At 36.9% G+C, this 24,768-nt stretch overlaps 1 protein-coding gene and 1 pseudogene across 2 annotated transcripts in view; both read right to left on the reverse strand.

Moving 5' to 3' along the window:
• LOC137632949 (uncharacterized) overlaps positions 1 to 23,830 on the reverse strand; it is an 85,002-nt gene extending 61,172 nt beyond the window's left edge. Inside the window, exon 1 of one of the 2 annotated variants that reach the window (XM_068365074.1) lies at positions 23,548 to 23,830. The gene's annotated coding sequence lies outside the window, so the exon portion shown is untranslated. Of the gene's footprint in view, positions 1 to 20,865; positions 20,911 to 23,547 lie in introns of those variants that run through there. The other variant, XM_068365075.1, reaches the window with a different exon arrangement.
• Positions 17,532 to 19,831, reverse strand: LOC137632994 (uncharacterized; annotated as a pseudogene).
• Positions 23,831 to 24,768: the final 938 nt, after the last annotated feature.

The raw sequence follows: 24,768 nt of genomic DNA on the forward strand, positions 1-24,768 counted from the left end.
CATGGGTTACAGGCGATAACATCGCCGTGAAAGATTTCTTACGACTAATGTATTTAACTTGCATGACAATTATGTTGTCTGAGGCTTTAGTGCGGTGTTTTGATAAAAAGCTAATGCCCGAAAGTACAGAACTAGATGTATATAAACAGATAAAGAAACACATGTCTAAGTGTACTGACCTTGATCCCTTGCTTACTCAAGTTTTTGCAAAAAATGAAACTAAGCCACAACAAGTAAACATAGTTAATAATCAAGTTGCAGGAATGACGTGTTAAAATTGCAAACGTCAAGGTCACTTGATTGCAGACTGTAAGACGCGATTTTGTTCGATTCATAATAGTTCAACCCAATCATATAGTCGATGCTACCCGCATAATCAACAACAGAATACTAGAAACACCCAGACAGTTCCCTATGGAAATAAAAAGAAAAATCCTCAGTTTAATAAAAAAGAAACAGCCAAACGGCAATGCAGTTCGAAATCAAAAACAAACAAATAGTGCTTCAAATAACTCTGTTCCTGGGCCGTCTAGCCAGAACTCGCAAGGTCAGACAAATTTTCAGAATGTGCAAAGCAAAGCAAATACCACATAATTAACTCCATTGGCGAAGAGAGTGATGTTGGGTAATTCGTATCAACATCCTTTGTATCAAGTAATCCGTTTAATGATTTATCAGATCATTGTGAGGCAATAGATTTTCCTATGAAACACACGGCCGAATCCAATAAATCAGTGCAGGTTCCCGTAGATTTGCAACAAATTCACGCAATAATAAGCCAAAATGAGTTACGACCAACATTATATGCTGTAAATTTAGAACACCGATCCTTCACATTGTTTTTTGACTCTGGTAGTAAACATAATATCATGGATTTGAGGACTCATCACTTGTTATTTTCGAACTTCCCTATAGAGAAGTCCGAGGTAAGGCTCTCGGGTATAGGAAATAATGAATTAAATGTAATAGGAGTAACTCATGTTCAGTACAAGGTCGGTAAGCGCACGTTTGCCGATACCTTTATCGTTATACAAAACATTGATATGTATCCAGCCGTAATTATAGGATACCCGTCTATGGGCACTCAAAACATTACCTTAGCTCCTGCCAAACACGGCGTGTATATCAAAGGAAAATTCTATAAGTCTTCTAATACCTTAAAATCAGTTTTGGATAAAAAGGAGACGACAAATAAAACAGTAACGTACGTTGAAGAACCAATCACTTGTCTCATGAATAAAGAAATAATATACGCGACCCAACTCGTTCACCCGTAATATCATCTTGCACGCAATCTATTGAGCCGAATGTAATTTTGAATATATTAGTGCGAGTAAAGAAAAAATTGGCCGGGATCTGAAATATTAATCCTTTCCGACACTTTGAAAACTAACGGATTGTCCGTCACACAAGCTATTTATACAGTCGGCTCACAACAACAATGTAATATTGAAGTCTGTAATCATTTGAATACCACTTTAGTAATTCACAAAAATCAACATATCTTGGATGTGGAAGTTTATAAACATCGCATTCTTACCGTCGCTGAGATCAATCACTTTCAATCAGTTGCGGATGAATCTCTTTTGCAATCTATGAAAAATAAAATCAATAAAGACATTCAAGAAGAGCAAATTCAGCAGAAATTTTTTGATCTTTTAACTAAATATCATGATGTTTTCTCCACTACGGGTAGATCCTTAGGTAAAACGGATGTCATAGAATACCAAATAAAGTTAAAAGACAAGCAGAAAATTATCTATGTACCCTCATACAGACTCCCTATGAAATTCCAGAATGAGATAAATGATGAAGTAGGTAAAATGCTAGAAGAAGGAGTCATTAGGAAATCGAACAGCCCTTATAATTTTCCTTTAATAATTGTACCGAAAAAAGATCGAACATGGCGTATCTGCGTACACTTCCGTCACTTAAATGAGGAAACAATCCCTGATTGATTCCCAGTGCCATGTACTGATGATATTTTATCTTTGCTAGGTCAGAACAAATATTTTACCAGTTTGGAATTACTTAAAGGCTTTCACCAGATATCATTAGAAGAAGATAGTATCCCATACACTGTCTTCACCACAGCCAGGGGACATTATGAATTTTTTCGTATGCCTTTTGGTTTACGTTGTGCTCCCATAATGTTTACTAGAATGATAAACATAGTGTTTGGAGTCTTGTTAGGGGAGATATTGCATGCCTATATGGACGACCTTGTAATCTTTTCTAATACCTTAGAAGAACATCTACATAAACTGGAACTAGTGCTACAGAGACTAAGACAGCATAATTTAAGGGTAACGATTAGTAAGTGTGAATTCTTCAAAACAGAATTAGTCTATTTAGGTTTTACGGTGTCTAGTCAAGGTCTTAAAGTAGTCCACGATAATGTGTCGGCTATCCGTAACTCTCCGATACCTACTAATGTCATGGGAATACAGCAATTTCTGGGATGTAGTGGGTATTATAGGCGTTTTATACGCAATTATATAATAATAACCGCTCCCATAACCGATCTTACGAAGAAGGGCGTAGATTTCATATGGTCTGAGCAGCATCAACAGGCGTTTGATACCTTGAAAGATGAACTGTGTAGTTCTCCTATCTTAAAATTTCCTGACTTCGGTAAGGAATTCTTCATTGCAACAGACGCCTCAGACCTAGGAGTAGGTGGGGTATTGCTTCAGCAATATGACAAACAGTTTTTCCCTATAACTTTTTATTCACGTAAACTGAGACCTTCCGAAGGTAAGTATGCAGTAATAGACAAGGAAGGGCTAGCTATTGTTAATTCACTAGTGCATTTTAAGTTCATAATATACGGTTATCCTGTCAAGGTTCTTACTGATCATAAGCCCCTAACCGACTTCTTTAAAGGCTTTAGTCACAGCCCCAAATGAACTCGGTGGCATTTGATCATCCAAGACTTTGGCGCGAGGATCGGGTATTTACCTGGGATAGCAAATATCATTGCTGACGCATTATCATGCAACCCCGTGTCATCTTGTGCGGAGCCATTAGCTGAATTAATAGATATATCAACATCCATGCCTATTGTTAAAACAGTTTTTGAACAGGAAGATCTGGGCTGGAGCGCTGAACTAATACAGACTGAGCAAAGAAAAGATCAGCAAATAGAAAAAATCATAAATGCTTTGAACGGAAATCCTAAGGAAAAGGAATATATAAAGTATACGCAACAGAATTATATAATCAAAGATAATATTCTGTGTAAATCCGTGACAAGGGAAAACCCGCAATACACCACAGGTGAGTAACGACCCAGGTAGTGGTACCAATCTCACATAAACCCACTCTCCTAAATTGGTTGCATGCAAATCCATTGCATGGACACCCGGGGTTCTCCATAATGTCACAGAAAGCAAAATCATTGTTTTATTGGCATACGATGCTTACAGATATAAAAAAGCACATAGCTAATTGTCGCACTTGTCAGGAAAACAAAGGGCACACGAAAACACCTGTCAGCCTAGGGGCTTATCCCATGCCCAATCAACCCTTTGAAAGAGTACATTTAGATTTATTAACAGGTTTTACGAGTCAGACAGAGGAAATAAGCACCTCTTAGTAATTATAGATGCTTTGACTCGATATACAGAACTGATTGCGCTTAAAACTAAAAACCGCGATTGAATGCGCTAGGAAGTTTTACGAGTGCTACATTTGTAAACATGGAATTCCACACATGATAATCTCAGACTCGGGTGGAGAATTCAATAATCATTTCCTTAACTCATTGTGTGAATTCCTGGGCATAAAGAAAATCAATACCATGATCTATCACTCAGAGTCAAATGGGCTAGTGGAAAGAGCGAATAGGAAGGTTTTAAACATATCAAGAGTTACACTAGGGGGATCAGACCACAACTGGATATTGCCATACCTGTGGTACTAAGTACTCTGAATCACTCATATCATGTATCTATTAAAATGTCGCTGCACGAGGCACTGTATGGTACCCCAGTTAGAACGCCTTTCCATGTATTAACGCCTACAACTAATTTATCAAATCCTCTAAAGGATGTTATAAATGTAAGCATAAGTCATTATGATATCCTTCGAAAGAATCTAGAAGAATCACAAATCATATTGAAAAGGAATCATGATAAAATAGCGAAGCCAACTAAAACATATACCGTGGGTGATAATGTTTACATACAAGTAAATGTACGTAAAGGACTCAATTACAAACTGACACCTAAGTTTGAAGGCCCATTTGACATTTTGGAAACATTAACGGCCAATAGACTTAGAGTTCAAAACGTATCCCAACCCACTGATGAGAGAATTGTACCATCGGCTCACATAAGAAATTAAAATAAGAGAGAAGGAAGTAAGGGAAATTTTTGTATCTATCAAACTTGTATCATATTTGTATGTAAACATTTCTTTTTACAACAGGAGTAATTGCATATGTTTTTCTCATTGTAGGTTTCAAAAATGAAGATTTTATTGTTGGAAGTGATATTGTTCGCTCAGACATTTTTTTCGTATGGGAAGAGCCCTAAAACTAAAATTATAAATTTTAAATATGGCACTATTGTAGAGAGAACAGAAGACGTTTTCATTACATCAAGCATTATAGTTATAGAAGTAAATATGCAAGCAATTTTCCTCCCAGAGAATGACGTCACTAACTTAAAGAGCGACCTGTCAAGGTACGCTGCTTCATGAATGAAATGCATCAACGTCATTTTCCTTTTAATACAGAGAGTTTGCTTGCACCAACATTAAGCGTTGCAGAAATGTTATCATACGACTTGCAAAATAAAACTGACGAGGCAGAAGCTCTGGCTCGTGACCTACTGATGTGGACAGTGCGACACAATAACCTTGAAAGACGTAACCCGTTATTCTTGCTGTGCTAAACATCTTTGGATCTATTGTAAGTTTAGGCTTAGGAATTTCAAATCGTCTTAAAATCAGTAATCAAAATAAGAAAATTGAATTTTTAGAACATGAAAACGAACTAGTTTTATCAGAACTGAGGAATAAATTAACATCAATTAATCAAATAATGAGTTTGGTGAACGAGCATTCTAGTAATATCAGTCAGATTATGGAAGTACAAAACTTGCTGGCAACGTTAACGTATTATGATTCAAAAATAGATCATATCCATACTAAAATTTCACATTTTATTGAGAAATCAAAAGACTATGTGGAAGCTATTACGTTAGCAACTAGGGTGTTTTATCACCGCATCTTTTGCCAATTAAAGACCTAACGTTAATTTTGGAGAACGGACGGAAGAAAATGGGTTATGTTCCTTTGTTAAACGCCCATAAGTTAGAATTTTATTATAGCTTAATATCAGTAAGCGTTGAAAATTACAGGATCATGATTACAATTCCCTTTGATTCTTCTGATGCCTGGCAAGCATACAAAATATCACCATTCCCAACTTTCATGACGAATAACTCAAGTCCAGTAATATCCAGTTTGACAGGACACGTATTGATTTCCCCTGATAAGGAACCATATACGGTCATTAGAGACTTAGATAAATTAACTCACTGTTCAGAAGCAATGCATAATAAAGTATGTACAAATGACTCCTTTGAATTCCATCGTATATCAATGGATTCATGCGATTTAGGTATAGTGCTAAACGGTTCTCTCTCCCATACATATGAAGATTGTCTGAAAAAACTTTATCCTTTTGACGATAATAAGTTCAATTATAGATTGAACAACGGCTCGTGGATACGATACGACAAGGCCGGTTTCAATGTATCATGCCCGGACGGATCCACGACCCACTCCCAGGTCTTCGATGCAGCTTACTGTTGCATCGGGACGTCCACGAATTACACGGTCCAAGGAATCAACACTATCATCAGGGAACGGGCCTACTTCGCGAATTTCATGTGGACCACTAAAATCCTATCCTTACCTCTCCCATACAACGTACGGGTGGCTAATCGGTTGACGAAATTAGCCGAGATGGACCACCCGTCACAGACTTATGCAGGGGGGAATCTTCGTTTCTACATGTCACTGGCATCAATCAGTGTTACGGTGATGATTCTTATCGCTGTTAACATGCTTGCTTAGCGTAGGTTGAGGCAAAAACAGGTGGAGCTCCAGAGGAACGTTTTGCTACGTCCAGACAACACTCCTATTGCATTGAAAGCATTTATATTTAGAGCCGTTTGAAATTGGACATTTCACTTGACTCGTGGGGGGGGGGTGGTAAAATTGTCTGGAACTGAGAATTGTGTGAAAAGCGGTCAGTACGCTAGTAATATGTAGTTGAAGAGACTCCAGGACATTGCATTATATATATATATATATATATATATATATATATATATATATATATATATATATATATATATATATATATATATATATATAAAGTTAAAAAGTGTTTTATGGGCACCTAATAAAATATTGTAGCCCTATATGTTAAAAAAAAAGTATCTTTTGGGCACCTAATAAAATATCTAAGCCCTATATGCATATATATATATATATATATATATATATATATATATATATATATATATATATATATATATGAATATACATACATACATATATATATATATATATATATATATATATATATATATATATATATATATATATATATATATATATATATATATATATATGAAACCGTGGTGTGTGTACGTACCAGGAATTTTTATCTTGTGTACATTAATGTCAAATTTGATGTATTTATATCTTTACCAAGGTAACAAATATTCTTAATCAGTTACTAATGAACAATCATATCAGTTTTGATGTAGTTATATATTTATCAAGGTAACAAATATTCTTAATCAGTTACTAATGAACAATCATATCAGTTTTGATGTAGTTATATATTTATCAAGGTAACAAATATTCTTAATCAGTTACTAATGAATAATCATATCAATTTGATGTAATTATATCTTTACCAAGGTAACAAATATTCTTAATCAGTTACTAATGAATAATCATATCAATTTGATGTAATTATATCTTTACCAAGGTAACAAATATTCTTAATCAGTTACTAATGAACAATGATATCTATTATAATATATCTGTATCTTTAACAAAGGTAACAACTATTCTTTAACAAGTTACCAATTGGTATGTACATGTATATATTTTGCCTAACTGTTTTCCCGTATACCACTTTCCTTTGTCCTTTCCCAGAAACTTGTTTGCCTTCGTTTCACACTCCTTGTTCTTACTTGGTCCGCCTATCCTAAATTTTTTCGACCCCTAAATGTAATTTTCAATCAGTCTCCACTCAGCAAGTAAACCAAGGACTTTAGTGCCCGGCAGGGAAGCAGTCCCCCAATACTGTAATGTATCTATAACCTAAGTATAAGTGATATTATTGTAAGGGTTTAATAACAAATTGTGCTTTTGTTTCAAGTGTTCTCAATTTCCAGAGTGATTACTTTTCGAGACGTGGTTGTCCTTTGTCATTTGTCATTTGTCCTATTGTGTCATTCTTGTCCTTTATGCCCTTTGTTTCCTTTTATATGGACTTTAAGTTTAATTGTAATGTTTTGTAAATAATTTTTGCATTATTATATTTAAATCTTGTTTGATTGTATTCTCATTCAAATACCTTTATTTTGTATTATTATGGTCCATTGAACCCACCTGCTAAAATGGTAAATTACCCTTCTCTCTCACGACTGTAATAATATATATATCCAAAGTCTTGTATGAAAAATATGTAGAAGTATGTTTTTTATACCGTGAGATTAATGACCTTTTCAAGAGTACGATGACTGTCATAAATTGCTGTCCACGATCAATGAACTCTTTTGAAGGTGACGTGTGTTGAGTCTGGTAGGTGATGTGTTGAAAGTCTAACAGTAAGAGTCCATTCCTTTTATATGGACTTTAAGTTTGATTGTAATGTTTTGTAAATAATTTTTGCATTATTATATTTAAATCTTGTTTGATTGTATTCTCATTCAAATACCTTTATTTTGTATTATTATGGTCCATTGAACCCACCTGCTAAAATGGTAAATTACCCTTCTCTCTCACGACTGTAATAATATATATATCCAAAGCCTTGTATGAAAAATATGTAGAAGTATGTTTTTTATACAGTGAGATTAATGACCTTTTCAAGAGTACAATGACTGTCATAAATTGCTGTCCACAATCAATGAACTCTTTTGAAGGTGACGTGTGTTGAGTCTGGTAGGTGATGTGTTGAAAGCCTAACGGTAAGAGTCCATTTCTATCACAGTGGAGATTTCCACAAAATCTAACAATTCAGCATATTGACAGAGCAACATTGCATTTAATTGATCAGAGGGGTAAGCAGTACCACTCAAGAGATCATAAGAACAAGTAGGTAATCGTCTAAAGAGTATCGAGCAATGTAAAGTGTATTCACAAACCTTTTTATGATAGTGTAAAAAAAAACCATGTTCCGATGTCTCATTATCCGTCGACATGGGACATAATTGGTGTCAAGTGAAAGAATACGTCTATTTGTTTATGCTGTGAATAAAGTTGTTCTTTAACCGGTAAAATAAAAGTTCAAAAGGCCTAGATATGCAAGGACTAACATAGCATACGCTGGTGCTGCGGGAGATGAAAACGAAGGAGTACCTGGTTTATATTGATGTCGATAAAGAATATAGACGAGAGCAATGAACGTAAGACTTAGTAAATAGATTAGATAACCTAGCTGACTTAGTAAACAGATTCTTAGTTGAACGAGAAGGAGAGCGACGCTCAACCACAGCATATCCGACATAAATAAACGAAGTTCAAACGTACACGAGTGAAAGCACACATGCACAGCCGAGTGAAGATACTCAAAACGTTGTAGTTCGAAATTTGCCAGAATTCCAGGCAAGTGTTAGGCCTTTTGATGATCAACGGCGTAAAGTAGCCACATATGGATGGTCAGAAAAAGAAAAGCAATATAGGTCATTAGGTTGCTGAAAGTTATACTGAAATAAAACGACGTTTAATTGAGAAGTACCCCTTACCCACTCCCAGGGAAGGTGATGTGGAAGTAAATTATAAGCCAAAAATTCTCAAGGATGAGTCCGTTCTCCTTTTTGCAACTCATATTTTTGAGATTATGATTCATTTGCTACATGGAGTGCCAATCTTCCAGAAAGTGATAAAAAAGAAATTGCCCCTAAATATATTCACAGATTAATAAACCCGTATTTATGTGAGAAGAGTCTTCAGATGTTGGCAGTGTGAGGGAGAGGGGCACCAACGAGAGGAGTGCCCCACCCAAGGATCCCTCTCGCTGTTACTCTTTTCAGGCCTACGATTATCTATCTCGAGAATGCCCAGCAAAAAACGCCGAGGGCGGGCAACTGTGGCACACGCACACCACTCATAGGCCAACATCTGAGGAAAAGGAAACAGAGGGAGGAGACGAGGGAGATTGATGCTCTCCCCCCCGCATGACAACAGAAGCAGTCAAGCATGCAGTTGTGCCCCCATCGGTACCACTGACCTCACCCCCGCAGCACTAGAGACAGGAGCAGGGGCCAGCGGTATTGCAAGCGAGGTCGTTGGCACGTGCCCCACATATCCTAATGGGCGGCTCTGAATTTTAGCAGTCAGGATTGACCTACTAAACAAATCCATTCGAGCGCTGATTGACACAGGAGCCAGCGTTTCGCTTCTTGAACAAGGAATCTCCTCAAACCCATCACAGTCAACGGCATCCATCATCCTCAACACACCAGGAGGATATCAACTAGAGGCAACGCATACTACGATCGTCATCTTTAAGGTGGGATCAGTGAAGTTTACACATGATTTTTTTGTTTTGCCCACCTTGGGAATTCCAGGAATCGAGGCTATACTTGGATTTTATAATGAGTGATCAAATATGCATTTGCAGGGCAAAAGATGAAATAACAACAAAAGCGGGAGAGTGAATTTTGCGGGAAAGGATAGACAATTAAGTAAGCTAACAGCTCTATCTGGAAGAGGAGGAGTATTGACTCCCCAGACACTTATGAGAATATCAGTGACCCAGTGTCAGCCTTTCCCGGAGGGAACCAAGGTCATAGTTAAACCCCATGACAAATGGGCACACGCAGTCTTAGAGGGCTTGTAAAAAATAAAAGAGAACAAATCAGGTATTGCAATAGTTAATTTGTCAAATAAAAGAGTTGTGCCAGGAAGTGATTCTGTGTGTGAATTGGAGTTATGTGAAATTACTAAGAATGTTGTGGAGGATTTATTTTTGCTTTATTTTAATTTTTGTTTTTGCCAAATCCTGAGAGAGAGAGAGAGAGAGAGAGAGAGAGAGAGAGAGAGAGAGAGAGAGAGAGAGAGAGAGAGAGAGAAAGATGTCATCATGGGGATGATGACATCCCGGACTCCAATTACCGCAAATCACATTTGTACGATTACTCCGACATCCACTCGCTATGTGCCCTGTCATACCACACCGATAACATTTTACCCCTTTCTCTTTCTTGCACTCGCTAATTCTATGCCCTACCTCACCACATCCAAAACAAGCACCTAGAGCCCATCTACATTCATTCTTCTTATGACCTTCCTTTCCACACCTATAACACTTTTCATTACGGACACGACTATCTGACATACCTCGATGCGCACTAAAACTCCTATCCCTCCAAACCTGATTCCCTTGCCTAAACCCTTCATTTGTCCTTACAGGTATTCCTACATTACTCGCCCTAACACTCCTATCTACTACACTATCAGCTACCCTCATCGGTCCTCTCATAACAGCATCTCTAAAACTAACAAATTCTGGCACACTTTCCTCCATTCCAGTTCTTACACTCACAGATTTACTTTCTTTCATACATCTATCCAACTCGTAATCCTCAACTATCTCTAAAATATCATCCCATGTCAATCTTTCTTTCGTCCACCTCATTTTCTCCTTCCGTTTCAAATTAACAAACTCGGCAACATTCTCGGGTACAGTAGCCAAAAACTTCTTCATTAACTCCTTATTCTCATTTATGCCTTCGTCCCCATACTTCTTCCTAGCTAACGTTTCCAACCTACATACGTACATTGATATCGCTTCTCCTGCATTCATCCGTGCTTCATCAAAATCATTCTTACGCTTATACTTAACACTCCCTTTCATACGTTTTACCTGCTCAATTATTCTCTTTTTCACACTTTCATAATCAACGTCCCCTACACTCATTATCACTCCATACATCGTCAACAAATACCCAGTCAAATATTCTCCTAACTCCCTAGCCCAAACTCTTTTACTATCACCATACTTATCCTGACAATACCTCTCATACTCCTTGAAAAAATCATATACATCCCTACTGCTATGCTCATTGAACCTTTCACACCGAGGTACCTCTCTCATAAACACAGTCTTACACACATCACGTTCATTCTCACTGCTATCATCACTGTCTACTCCCTTGTTACCTTCTTCCTCATTTGAATATAATGAATCCACTTCCACACTTAAATTCCTATCCTTAACCATTCCCTTCTTACCCTTTTCTTACTTACCACTTTCACCCATTCACGATCGTCCTTGCTATCAGCCTGATACTTTTTCTTCTCTTTCTTCACATAACTTTTACCTTTCCTTTCATCTTTCCTCTCACCTTTCTGTTCATCCTTACTATGCCTAATTCCCTTATCTTCAATATCACCATCACTATTACTACTATCACTATCACTTCCTTTCCCATTATCACCTACCTTAACCTTCTCTTCCACTACCAACCCATTACCCGAAGCTGAGGACACTCCTCCGACTGCACCTTCACCCATTATAGTTTTCATCATCCCCATGACTTGCCCCATCATAGCTTCCAATCGGTTCTCCATCCGTTCCTCATTCTCTTTCATCCTCATCTCAACACATTCTTCCACTCTCTCTACAGTTCCCTTTAACTCCCTAAGCTCCTTCTGCATCGCCTCATTCTCCCAGTTCAACCTCTCATTCTCTACTAGCAACCTCTCTTTCTCAACTATCAACATCTGCTCCCGTTCTTTATAATGCCACAATTACTCCTCCAAAGCCTTGTATTTACCTTCCATTTTTCTTCAACCTTAATCCTAATTCCGTCCTTCGTCCAACAGTCCGGCTTCCTATCCCACCTCGGCAGTCCCTGTTCGGGCGCCAAAATAATGTGGCGGGATGTTGCAAAACAACCCCCACACCCTTGAATCACTCTAACTGACAATTGTCCCACAACACAAACTTTCCCCTTACTTTATCAACCGGACTCTTGGACAGAAGGAAAATGGAAACAAAACATAACCTTAAAGCTATATTACCTTACAAACTAAAATAATCAACACCAAAAGCATCCACATTCAAAATACTTAAAACTGATCAAACTTAATATTAAATATGCAAAAACCAAAACACCAAAAAAAAAACCCTAACAAACTTAAAATTAAATAAACCACAACCAATATGTATATATTATTTTATAGGACACTGACACTGTCCTCAACACAAGCCAAACTGTCTTTTATGGCAAACTACCAGTATCACCACTTGGTGGTCAACTATTCCACTGGGTGGCAATTTGCACACACTACTTCCCTGATTGGGGTCATTGTTATCATCATCATCATATTCATCATCATCATCATCAGCAATCCTAATTCAAAGGCCAAGTCATCATCCGTTAAGAAATCCAAAAACAGTCCAAAAAACAAATCGTATACAAGCCGGGTCATCAACAGTTGAGCAATCAAATAGCGAAGTCTAAATGCAATCCTTTATTACAGGCCTGGTCATCAACAATAATCCACTTTCAAAACTTGAGTCTCTCCAAAGGAGGAATCACGGCCAGCCAAAATAAAAAAGAAAAACACTTATGAACACTCCTAACTAACTGAACTATCGCACTATAGTCAAAGATAATAATAAATTGTTCCTATCATTCACAATCACTACAAAGATAAACAAAACTGTACTTACTCAGAAAATCAAAAAAACACTTCCACGCTGGTCGAAAAATATATATAATCCAGCATTCACACAACTGCCTTAAGCTACAGTCAAATAAAAAAAGCATTCCCTCCGAAACATTCACCACTGTCGTAACCTAACTAAAAAAAAAAAAAAAAACAATCTCATTTGTACCAACAGTCTTTCTCACCACCAACGATCGATACACTAACTACTTGTTCTTCGGCGCGCTCCGCGGACACACAAACACACATACACAAACACACATACACACACACAAACACAAACACTCTCGCACGATTTAGCAAAACTAAAGCAAATGAAATTCTCTCTCTCTCTCTCTCTCTCTCTCTCTCTCTCTCTCTCTCTCTCTCTCTCTCTCGCTTGTGTTGAGGACAGTGTCAGTGTCCTATAAAATAATATATACATATTGGTTGTGGTTTATTTAATTTTAAGTTTGTTAGGGTTTTTTTTGGTGTTTTGGTTTTTGCATATTTAATATTAAGTTTGATCAGTTTTAAGTATTTTGAATGTGGATGCTTTTGGTGTTGATTATTTTAGTTTGTAAGGTAATATAGCTTTAAGGTTATGTTTTGTTTCAATTTTCCTTCTGTCCAAGAGTCCGGTTGATAAAGTAAGGGGAAAGTTTGTGTTGTGGGACAATTGTCAGTTAGAGTGATTCAAGGGTGTGGGGGTTGTTTTGCAACATCCCGCCACAATGTGATCTTGGGAGCCACAACTCCAGCCCACACTGACGAACACACTCAGAACTTGATTATGCAAGCTCAAAAACTACGTCTGCCAGAATATCAACCTGTAGTTAGTGACATTGTTAGTGATTATTCTAATGAAATTGCAATTGGAGACGAGCCACCCAGGACGATTGATCGATTTCCCTTTAGCATTGGAATTCTCAAATTATAGCTGTTAGGAAAAAGGAAGGCTCGATAAAATTGAGTTCATTATAGGAAGTTGAATGCAGTCTCTAAGGATAATACATTTCCATTGCCCTCGATCGAAGAATTACTCGTGAAGGTACAGGATAGTAAATATTTTACAACTATTGATTTAAAATCTGGGTACTATCAAATACCCATTCAGGAAGACAGTAAATACAAAATGGCATTTATAGCCAACTATCAACTATTTCAGTTTAATTTTCTTCCTTTCGGTGCTTAAAATGCTCCAAGTCATTTTTCTAGAGAAATGATGGCGGTGTTGTCTCCCTTAATTGGCCATAATGCTCTTGTTTATCTAGACGATATCATAATTACAGGGAAAAGGACAGGGAAAAGAACATAATAACAATATTCGTAAAGTTTTAGAAGCATTGCGTCGTAATGCTATGAAAATAAATTTGTCAAAGAGCAATTTTTTTTTTTTTTAATCAGGTCGAATTTTTAGCTCCTATAATAACTCAGAAGGTATCCAACCCTGACCCAGTAAAGTAAAAGCTATCAGATATTTCCCTAGGCCACGTACCCCTAAGGGAGTAGCTGGGTTTCTTGGGTTCGCTGGGTATTACCGTAAATTCATAGGAGGTTTTTAAAGAGATAGCAAGACCCTTAGAGGCTTTAAGGAAACAAAAAATAATAAATTGGGGAGTGGAAGAAGAAAGAGCCTTTAACCATTTGAAAGCTGTCTTAACTAGCAATGAGTTACTAGCATATCATAGATTTGATCGCCCGATTTTAGTGACAGCTATTGGTGGCGTAATTCTCAACGAGATGATAAAGGTAGACAGTGGCCCATTTTTTTTGCTACTAGGGCATTAAAAGGGGCAGAAAAGAATTATAGTTCATTCAATCGAGAGCCATTGGCTATTCTTTAGGTTCTAGAGAGGCATCGGTTCTCTTTATTAGGTCAGCTGATTGAGTTGCAAAGTGATCATCGCCCCTTACATGTTTCATTTTACAAAGGAGACTTGACATCTAGACAAGTGAGATGGATTGAAAGATTGTTAGAGTTTAACAAAAAGTGGTTTGACCACATAGAAGGTAAAGCTAAGAAGGTAGCTGATGCTCTCTCTAGAGGTGTAGTAATAGGGGTAACAACTCAGGCACAAAAGAGGAACGAAGAATGAACCCAAAATATTAAAGGTCCCCATCAAAATAGAAAATGGGATGTAAATTCACGCGAGGAGCAGTCAGAAAATGAGATCCAGGAGGGAAAAAGAGAGGGGGTTAGTGGATTTGTTGGCGAGAGAGAGAGAGAGAGAGAGAGAGAGAGAGAGAGAGAGAGGGAGGGGGGGGGGGGAATAGTGAACGTGAACGTGTGTGGGTGGCCGAGGACATGACCAGGGGTGTCCGGAATGAGTGCCCTGATGATGCAGGTGTGATTGACTTGGGAGGTTGTGACATAAAGGAAGTACGAGAGGGACAGAGAAAAGAGGAATGGATGGAAAGAGTGCGCGCAGTGATTAAAGGGGAATTAGAGAGTTATCCATCATTTCTGAATGTGCCTCATAAGAGTTTTTTTTTTATAGAAAATGATATCTTATATTGTGCTTACAAGAAGAGGGGAGGTGAATTTTGTGCACAGGTAGCTCTTCCTCCCTCTTTAATTAAACGAGCCATCCACATTGTACATGCAGGTTCGTATGCAGGGCATTTGGGTATTGATAGAACGTTAAGGAGAGCATGTGAATCCTTCTTTTGGTTACGAATGAAAAAATCTATAGGAAATTATAAAAAAAATTTGTCATGATTGTAACTGTTTCAAAGAACATAGAAACACTGTATCAGAAGCCAGAATTGGCCTGTGATTCCTATTAAATTTGATAGGGTGCATAAGGATGTGGTAGGACCATTTCCTAGTGGTATAACACAGCATAATTATGTATGTGTATTTGTGGATGCATTTACTCGTTACACTCATACTCATGCAATGTTGGATAATACGGCAAATACAAGAGCCCAGGCGTTGTGCTCTTTCTTTACTAGGTTTGGTTGCCAGAAAATTTTGATAAGTGATAATGGTTTCGAGTTTATAAATAAGGTGGTGAACTTAGTCACGGACTTGATGGAAATTGAACACTTTTCAGTGACCGCTTATAGGCCTTCAGCTAATGGCTTAGTGAAAATGCATAATAGGGAAGTGGTGCAAATTTTACGTTACTTAGTGGCTGATGATCCCCTGCATTGGCACACAATGCTTCCTACAGCTGAGCTAGCTTTGAACATTGCATATAATGCCTCGCTCAGCGACACGCTTTTCTTTTTAGTGTATGGACAGGATCCTGTGTTACTGTATACGGTCCTGATTAATTTGCAACAATTGCAAATTATCCAACTGAGCAATACTGTGTCCATTTACTAAATCTCTTAAGGAGAGTAATGAACACCACTGAAAGGTTTTTGAAAAGAGCTAATCAATAACACAGCTCAAAATATGATGCTTGGATCAAAACCGCACTGGTAAAAGTATTTGTGGGCGATCATTTGTATTTGAAACAATTACAACCTAGGAAACAATAATTAGAGCCAGCGTATTTGGGTCCGTACCGAGTAAAGATGGTTAAATTTAACACAGTAGTGATACAAAGCATTATTAATAGCACAGTGTCTGAACATCATCAGGCACACATACATGTGGTTCCGGAAGAGCTAGTTTTTAAAAGTGTCAATCAGAGTGTACCTCCTTATCCCTGCATGCGCGACATTCCCTGAGTTGATGAGTAGGGATAAAGGTTGCTGTTTAAACAGACCTCATTTCTTCTTTTGACATGTTCTAAATAAACTTGATGATAACAATGTGTTCTTCTGTTGGTGCTTAATGTAGAAGTAAAGTGTTGTGATAATTTTGCTGAATGTAGCAATACATATGACACTGCTGAGTGAACCTAAAAACAAACAGAGAGAGGTTAAATAGGTCAGGTGTGATCCGTCAGGCTGATGCTATATTAGTGATGTATTTATATGATTCCTGGTTGCTGGGACCAGGATGGTTCCTGAAGGGCAAGTAGCTATGGGATTAAAGTTCAGCCTCGAGGAAAGGCAACAGGGACATGCAGAGAACTTTTTCAGGGCAGGTGCTCAAGTGAAAAAAAGGGCAAAAATATAGAAATGAATGAGGCTAAATATATACAGGCTAAATATTCTTTCAAATCTATTTAAACTAGCCATTAATAATCCAAGAAAGAGATAAACATGACTGTTATTATAGGTTCTAGTGGGCTAATGTTTTTTATGAACATAAAATCTACAGTATTGACTACCAGTAGAACTAGGAAATTTAACAAAAGAAAAATTATATATATTACTTTTACATAAATGACTACAAGAAAATCAATCAGTATGATCAATACACTTGGCTAATAACCAGACCTGATCATTTTATATTTATAAGAGAACCATTCTGTGTGCCATTTCTTTGAATATGCTGATAACTTCACTGTTGTTGATTGTGATATCCTTTTCAACTGCTAGCAACAAAAGATCAGATAACCTCTTCTCAGTGGACAGGCTGCATAGCTTTGTCTTCACCAGCTTGAGTTTGGAGAAGGTCCTTTCCAAGGTTGCAGTTGTGATGGGTAGAGTGGCATAAATTGTTAAGAGTTCAAGCATAAGTGGCAATATCTCCTGGACATTGTTTTCTTTCATCAGGTTGAGCATTGTAGCTGCAGTGTTCTGTGGCAGGCAAGGAAATGAAGAATAGATCTTTAATTCCAACCGTAGCTTGTCTACTTCTTCTAAATCATAAAATGGGCATAATTTTTGCAATGAATTGAATGCCTCTTCATTCACAGCTTCTTTCCAGTTATCTTGTACTGTCATGCAATGAAAGGCATCTAGGATACCCCATGTTGTGTTGTCTCCACCTTTAAATCTTCTTTGTAGCTCTTGTGATATTGTATCTAAAAACACATAAAATACTCTCACACGGTAGTACTCATCCAATGATTGATATTGCTGGTCCTCAGTAGCAGATGTAGCACTATACTTGTATCTTTCAGTCATTTTTCTTCTTCTGCCTTGTCCAGGAATCCTAGAGGGGAGGTCGATGGCCATGGATTCAGCTCTCTCTTTAACATTTGTAAAAAACTCCTGAAACTTCTCCTTTCTTAATTCTCTCAAACTTTGTAGCACTCCATCCACAATTCTGTAGGAGGCAGCCAAATCAAAGTCTTTCTGTTGTAGGGCATTGGAGGCATAGGCAGTTTCTTGAAAAACTGGGGTGGCAATCTCAAGACAAACAAGAAATTCAAAGTTAATACTTTAAAGCAATATTGAGGCATCCCCTGCTGATGCATCAGGAGGATGTTTTTGCACCATCTCTTCTAAAAAATTGCTTCAGAACTGGGATGACCTTCCTCATGGTTCTAAGAGCTGACTCTCTGCAAGCCCATCTTGTTTCTGATAGCTTCTTAAGTTCAAATGGGTGGTCTTCTGGATACATTGCTTTCTGGATCTCCATGAAAGCAGCATGCTGATTTGAAGAGTTAGCAATAAAAGCATACAGTTTCTCCACCAAACTGAAAAAAAGTTACAAACCGAGTACTTGATTTTCCACTTTCAACTAATACTAGATTTAGGCTGTGTGCATGGCAGTGTACATAGAGTGCCTTTGGGTTCTGTCTTTGGAGTCTGGACTGTAATCCATTGTAAATTCCACTCATATTTGCTGCCCCATCATATCCTTGTCCACGCATATCATCTATGTTCAGGTTATTTTTATTAAGCATAGAGATCACTTCTTTCTCCAGTGCTTCACCAGTTGTTGATTGCACATTGAATACTTGTATGAAACGTTCTTTTATTTTGAAGTCATGTACATATCTCACAACAAAAGATATCTGTTCTGTATGTGATACATCAGTTGTTTCATCTATGAGGATGGAAAAGATCTTGCTCTTGTGAATTTCTTCTAATATCACTCTTCTAACTGAAATGACCAAAGCCTTGACCGGGTCATTTTGAGTCCTATTTGGAAGCAACAACACTTGGGGTCTTTTCAGTATTTCTTGTTTTTCTTTAATTACATCAAGGTGCAATTTAACTATACTGTCATACTTGCTAAACATTTCTACAAGTTCAAGAAAATTTCCTCGATTTTCACTGATAGAACTTTCTTGGTCGCCCCTAAATGGCAAACTTTGTCTTGCCAAGTATAGAGTGATGGAGATCAACCTACATAAAATTTCTCTGTTTTTCTGCTTCTCTTTGTCTCTAGCAGCTTGTACTTCCTGATTAGCTGTTTCTAAAGCTATATCTAATGCTTGACTTTGGAACCCTTTCCATCGAACCATACCAATCATGTGAGACTCTGAACTAGCATGCTCCTTTATTTTCTCTAAAGCTGTCCTCCAACTGCTTATGCCCTCTGATTTCCAAGCTACTCGGCCCCTGTACTTTTCCTCATTCAAAAACCAACGACAGCTGAAGCAGAACATGTCATCTTTCTGAGGTGAATACTCCAACTATGAGTTCCTTTCATACCATTTCTTCTGAAACGAGTGTCCCTCTACATTCTTGGGATATAATTTCTGGTTGACATGGGCCATAATTATTGCAGTCTGATGAAAGACTCACTAATACATATCTTATAATTAACAACATGGGCAGGGTCATTTGGATACTGTAATTCAGGAAGCATGGAAAATGGCTCTTCAACTTCGGGCACTTCTGCTCTTGCTTCAGTCTGGGGTTCCTGTGGAGCAACTTGTTGCTCTAGGTTATCTAAACTGTCCACTTCATTTGACTCGTCGTCTGCTTCCATATCTTCAGCTTCTGACTCTTCACTCTCCCGAGTCTCCCCCCAGCTCTCCTCCTCCTCCTTCACTTGCTCTGATGTTGAAGCTGCCACTCTCGGCTTCATCCAATCATAAAAAGTTCTGCTACCTTTGGCAGCATCTTTTCTGCCCCGCTCCAGCTCATTTTTTCTTCTCTCCTTCCGTGGCATACTGAAGATCATTAATATAACAGAAAAAAAAAAAAAAAAACGTTCCAAGAAAAAAATCAGGAGTATCCTAAATTTGAGTCAATTTCCCTAAATTTTTGGCATCAGTGTAAAATACCTATTGACAAGAAAAACAATAAAAGGTACAAGTGATTATATACGTACATAAATCCATATCCTTTATTCAAAGGAAGCAAAGATAAATGAATGTAGAAATTAAACTTTTTGCTATAACCTTCATATCTTTCTTACGAACACCATGAAATCACATATCTGAAACTTCTGTACATGTTGCATTACTTGTGACATTACTGATTGCTTTCAGCATTTTGTCATCAATAATCAGTGTATGAGAAGACACTTTCAAGTCCAGTGTTTCTTATGGTATATTACATGCTCTCAACTGCCGTATTTAAGTATGGTAGAGAATGGAAGGGGATATGACTAAAGCTATATTGGGAAAGCATGGCTATCCCACAGCATTTTCCTATTTATGAGAATATTTCTTGACTGTAAAATTAAGTTGATTTGATAGTTCTTCGTTCAAATAAAGGAGTCTTCATTGTCATCTACTGCATGTTTATCAGCATATTTTGCTAATATATGACTTTTTGGACCCACAACATGATCGCCGATTCGCAGTTATCAATATTTACTCAGATAAGCATAAACATCATTAATAACACGACATAAACATAATTCTTGAATGCTAAATGGCAAAAACAAGCCAAAAAAAAAAAAAACAAAAAAAAAAAAAAAAACGAAAATGAGAAATTAACAGATTTTTTTTCACCATCCAGTTGGGTATTGTTGATTTAAAAATCGAAAACTAAATATCACGTGCAGCTCAAGAACTTAATTGGACTCATTATGCAACAAATGAAATGAAACACAGGCTGTATGCGTTCCTGTTTTCCTCTCCAAATCTATTAATTTACTCAACTCACTCTTTTTGTTATTATACTTTTTATAGCTAAAAAAGGAGTCAAAGCCTTAATGCAGAGGCAATACCAGTTAAAATAACGAGAAAAGCTTACCTGGCCTGTTGTCAGTCTAGCTGAGCTGAGCTTGCCTTAGCCCCAGTGTTACCAGACAGTGAGACATACAGTCACCTGATCTTGGGTGGCCCAGTGTTGCCAAGATATAATACCCATTTCTACAAGCTCCTGTTTATTATTATTATTATTATTATTATTATTATTATTATTATTATTATTATTATTATTATAATAATAATAACAATAATAATAATAATGGCTGCATCGGCAGAGTTTATTTTCTTATCCAATTTTTCTATTTTCCGGATAATTCTCTTCTCTAGAGCGCTGCAATCCGGAAAATAGAAAAATTGGATAAGAAAATAAACTCTGCCGATACAGCCATTACTTTTAACTCAACCTGCCTAAAAGAGGGTCTCCTACCACGAAATAATAATAATGATAATAATAATAGTAATTATTATTATTATTATTATTATTATTATTATTATTATTGACACAGATAGGCGGCACAGGCGGCGGGCCTATAATACATCCCTATCAAAAGGGCACTTTTAATACAGTAGCAAAAGGGGCAGGTGCTTGGGGCCCCCTAGCAACCCCAGCCCCTCTGCACGTCCCCGAAAGGCAGTGTTAGAGATTGTATAGATGTGAATACCTTAAGATACCTAGGGTTATAAGAGAAGGGCAGGAAGCTGAAGGATTTTCTCGGGAAAATGGCTAGTGGCCACCGATTAATTGTTACAAATATAGTGTATTTATGATTTTAAAAATAGTAAAACGATGGTGATGAGTTGTGTTGAGTAATTGTGCCGTAAACCCTGACAAGTAAAATCGAGGGATAAAGGAATATCTATTCCTACCCTATCGCGCCTGAAAGGCCAATATTGTTGCAACCAGAGAGAGGTTGTTGATTAGGTTTTGTAATACTGATAATGATATATAATTTTTTTTTTTACTTTGGGTATTCTATATTATAGTTGCAGAGGTCATAGGAAGAAATGAGTGAAATTATTTTATATTATATTGTGTACATTTTTACATGCAATATTTCATTTTTCTTTTTGTGGAAGATGTCTATTATTTATGGTGATTTCTATGTATATATTTTATGTTGCATTTCTGTCTAGTCCATGTCATGCCCTATTCTGGGTCGGAGTTTCCTCCATATATCTTAGACTAGAGAAGGGGAGTGCACGCCCCCTACTGCAGTGAGGAACATGGGGGGGGGGGGGAGGGGTAATGTCCTAAACCTTGTATGAGAAATATGTAGAAGTATATGTTTTATACAGTGAGATTAATGACCTTTTTAAGAGTACTATGACTGTCATAATTTGCTGTCTGCTATCACCGAACTCTGTTAAAGGTGACGGGGGTTAACTCTGATAGGTGACGTGTTGAAAGCCTAATGGTAAGAGTCTATATCCAACACAGTGGAGATTTCCACAAAATCTAATAATTTAGCTTACTGACAAAGCAACATTGCATTTACTTGCCTGAGGGGTAAGCAGTACTATACGAGCAATCATAAGAGCAAGTAGTTACTCGTCTGAAGAGTATCGGGCTATGTAAAATGTATTCACGAACCCTTTTATAATAAAGTGAATAAAAAACCGATGTTCCGATGTCTCATTATCCGTCGACATGAGACACACACACATATACACACACACACACACACACACACATATATATATATATATATATATATATATATATATATATATGATGTAAATATATACATATAAGTAAATTTATTCTTTACTCTAACATGGAAATACATGATAACAAAAACCTTCTATTCGAGAAATTACTTTTGAATAGAAATTCTTATAAAGAATGAATTACTAAATTTATATGATTTTATATTTTTTAATCTTTATGAGTTACTAAATGTATACAGTTTATTATATTTGAATCTTTTCTGAAAAGTGAATTTTCGGCCAAAAAATGGGAGGGCTTCAGCAAAGGCCTCCCCCCCCCACTCTTCTCCTAATTCAAGGAAAATTTACTCGTCTTAATATTCCTAATATATTTACTTGCAAAAAACCTGTTCACTTGATAACAAAAGTGAAGTTTGCCTTGACTTTGAATGACTACTTTATATCAGTCGATGAGTCTACTGAATCTCTTGCCACTTGGTTAATCAACTATGAAAGCAACCACGGTACTAGATCTTCCCAGACTGTACTGGGTATGCAGTCAATTCTAGTAGTCATGGCTTCTCCATCATAAGGCTCAATACTACACAGTATTCTCGAAGTTTTATACCAGCTGTGACCAAGTTGTAAAATGATCTTCCTAATCAGGTACTTGAATTGTTAGAACTTCAAAAGTTCAAACTTACAGCAAATGTTTTTATGTTTGTACAGGCTAAGATAAGTCTCTTTTTATAGTTTATATATGAAAGATATGTTTTAATGTTATTACTGTTCTTAAAATATTTTATTTCAATTGTTCATAGCTTCTCTTGTAACTTACGTGTTCATTTATTTCCTTTCCTCGCTAGGCTATTTTTCCCTTTTGGAGTCTCAGTTCAGATAATAATAATACTGATAATAATATAATAATCACTGGTCACCTGACTGTCATGCTATGTATATGACATTATATTCATCCTCTAAACCTGAATGGGTAACAATGAGTCGAGTGAGACAGCAACCCCAGGGATTCCTCAATGCTATAACTATGTATGAAAGTGTCTATAAAAGAATGTCTTACTTTGCTGATGGGTAAACCTGTAGGTACACAAAGGCTAATTAAGCACTTTGAAGAGAAAGTTCAAGCAATTCTGGGACAAAGATTGGTATCAGCAGGCAGCCGATACGACGAGCACCTTCTTCCACAAGTGACGATCTGCCTCTGCCAAATTTACCACAAAGGAGAAACCACACGCACTCGCAAACATTTATCATTTCCAAATTAAGGGTTCTTTTGCCAGCACGAAGGTCTTTATTTATTCTAGAAACATTATTATCAGCAGGTAATGAAATGGGAATTTATGCTTTTATGTACGTCTGGTCTGCTATTCATATAAACTCCTATTGCCCCGCAATAAACTAAGGCACCTTGATTTACTGCTGCTGCCTCTTCTTCTTCTTTCTTCTTCTTACTTACACGTCAATATTCCAGAACACCAAAACTAAGAGACTGATTTGAGTGGAAGAATTCCATACCAATTTCCCTGGAGGAACAAGAAATCGATTTCGCCATATGCATCGCCTTTTATTTTAATAATGGTAATATATATCTCAATAACGAAGAAAATGCAAATGGTTCTCTCTCTCTCTCTCTCTCTCTCTCTCTCTCTCTCTCTCTCTCTCTCTCTCTCTCTCTCCTATAATCGAGGGAGGAACGAAGAGAGGAATAACGAGATAGAAAACCTTCCTTAAAAACCCACCATATATATATATATATATATATATATATATATATATATATATATATATATGTGTGTGTGTGTGTGTGTGTATATATATATATATGTATATATATATATATGTGTGTGTGTGTGTGTATATATATATATGTATATGTATATATATATATATATATATATATATATATATATATATATATATATATATATATATATATATACATATATATATATATATATATATATATATATATATATATATATATATATATATAAAAGTAGGGAAAGCAGCCAGACTCTGATCCATAAGGATCAGTTCTAACCGGTCCATATCGATAAGGAGCAGTTCAAATCGATCCACAAGGGTGCCCCCCTAACCTAACTTCAGCCCCTCCCTTAACCTCACTGGCTATCTCTAACCTAACTCCACCCCCCTTCTCTTAACCTCATTGACTACCCTTAACGTATCTCTCTCTCTCTCTCTCTCTCTCTCTCTAACCTAACCTAAACTAACCTAACCTAACCTAACCATTCAATCTTAAACCTAACCTAACCTAACCTAA

This window comes from Palaemon carinicauda, chromosome 42 (assembly GCF_036898095.1).
Source record: "Palaemon carinicauda isolate YSFRI2023 chromosome 42, ASM3689809v2, whole genome shotgun sequence".
In the NCBI taxonomy this organism is placed as follows: domain Eukaryota; kingdom Metazoa; phylum Arthropoda; class Malacostraca; order Decapoda; family Palaemonidae; genus Palaemon; species Palaemon carinicauda.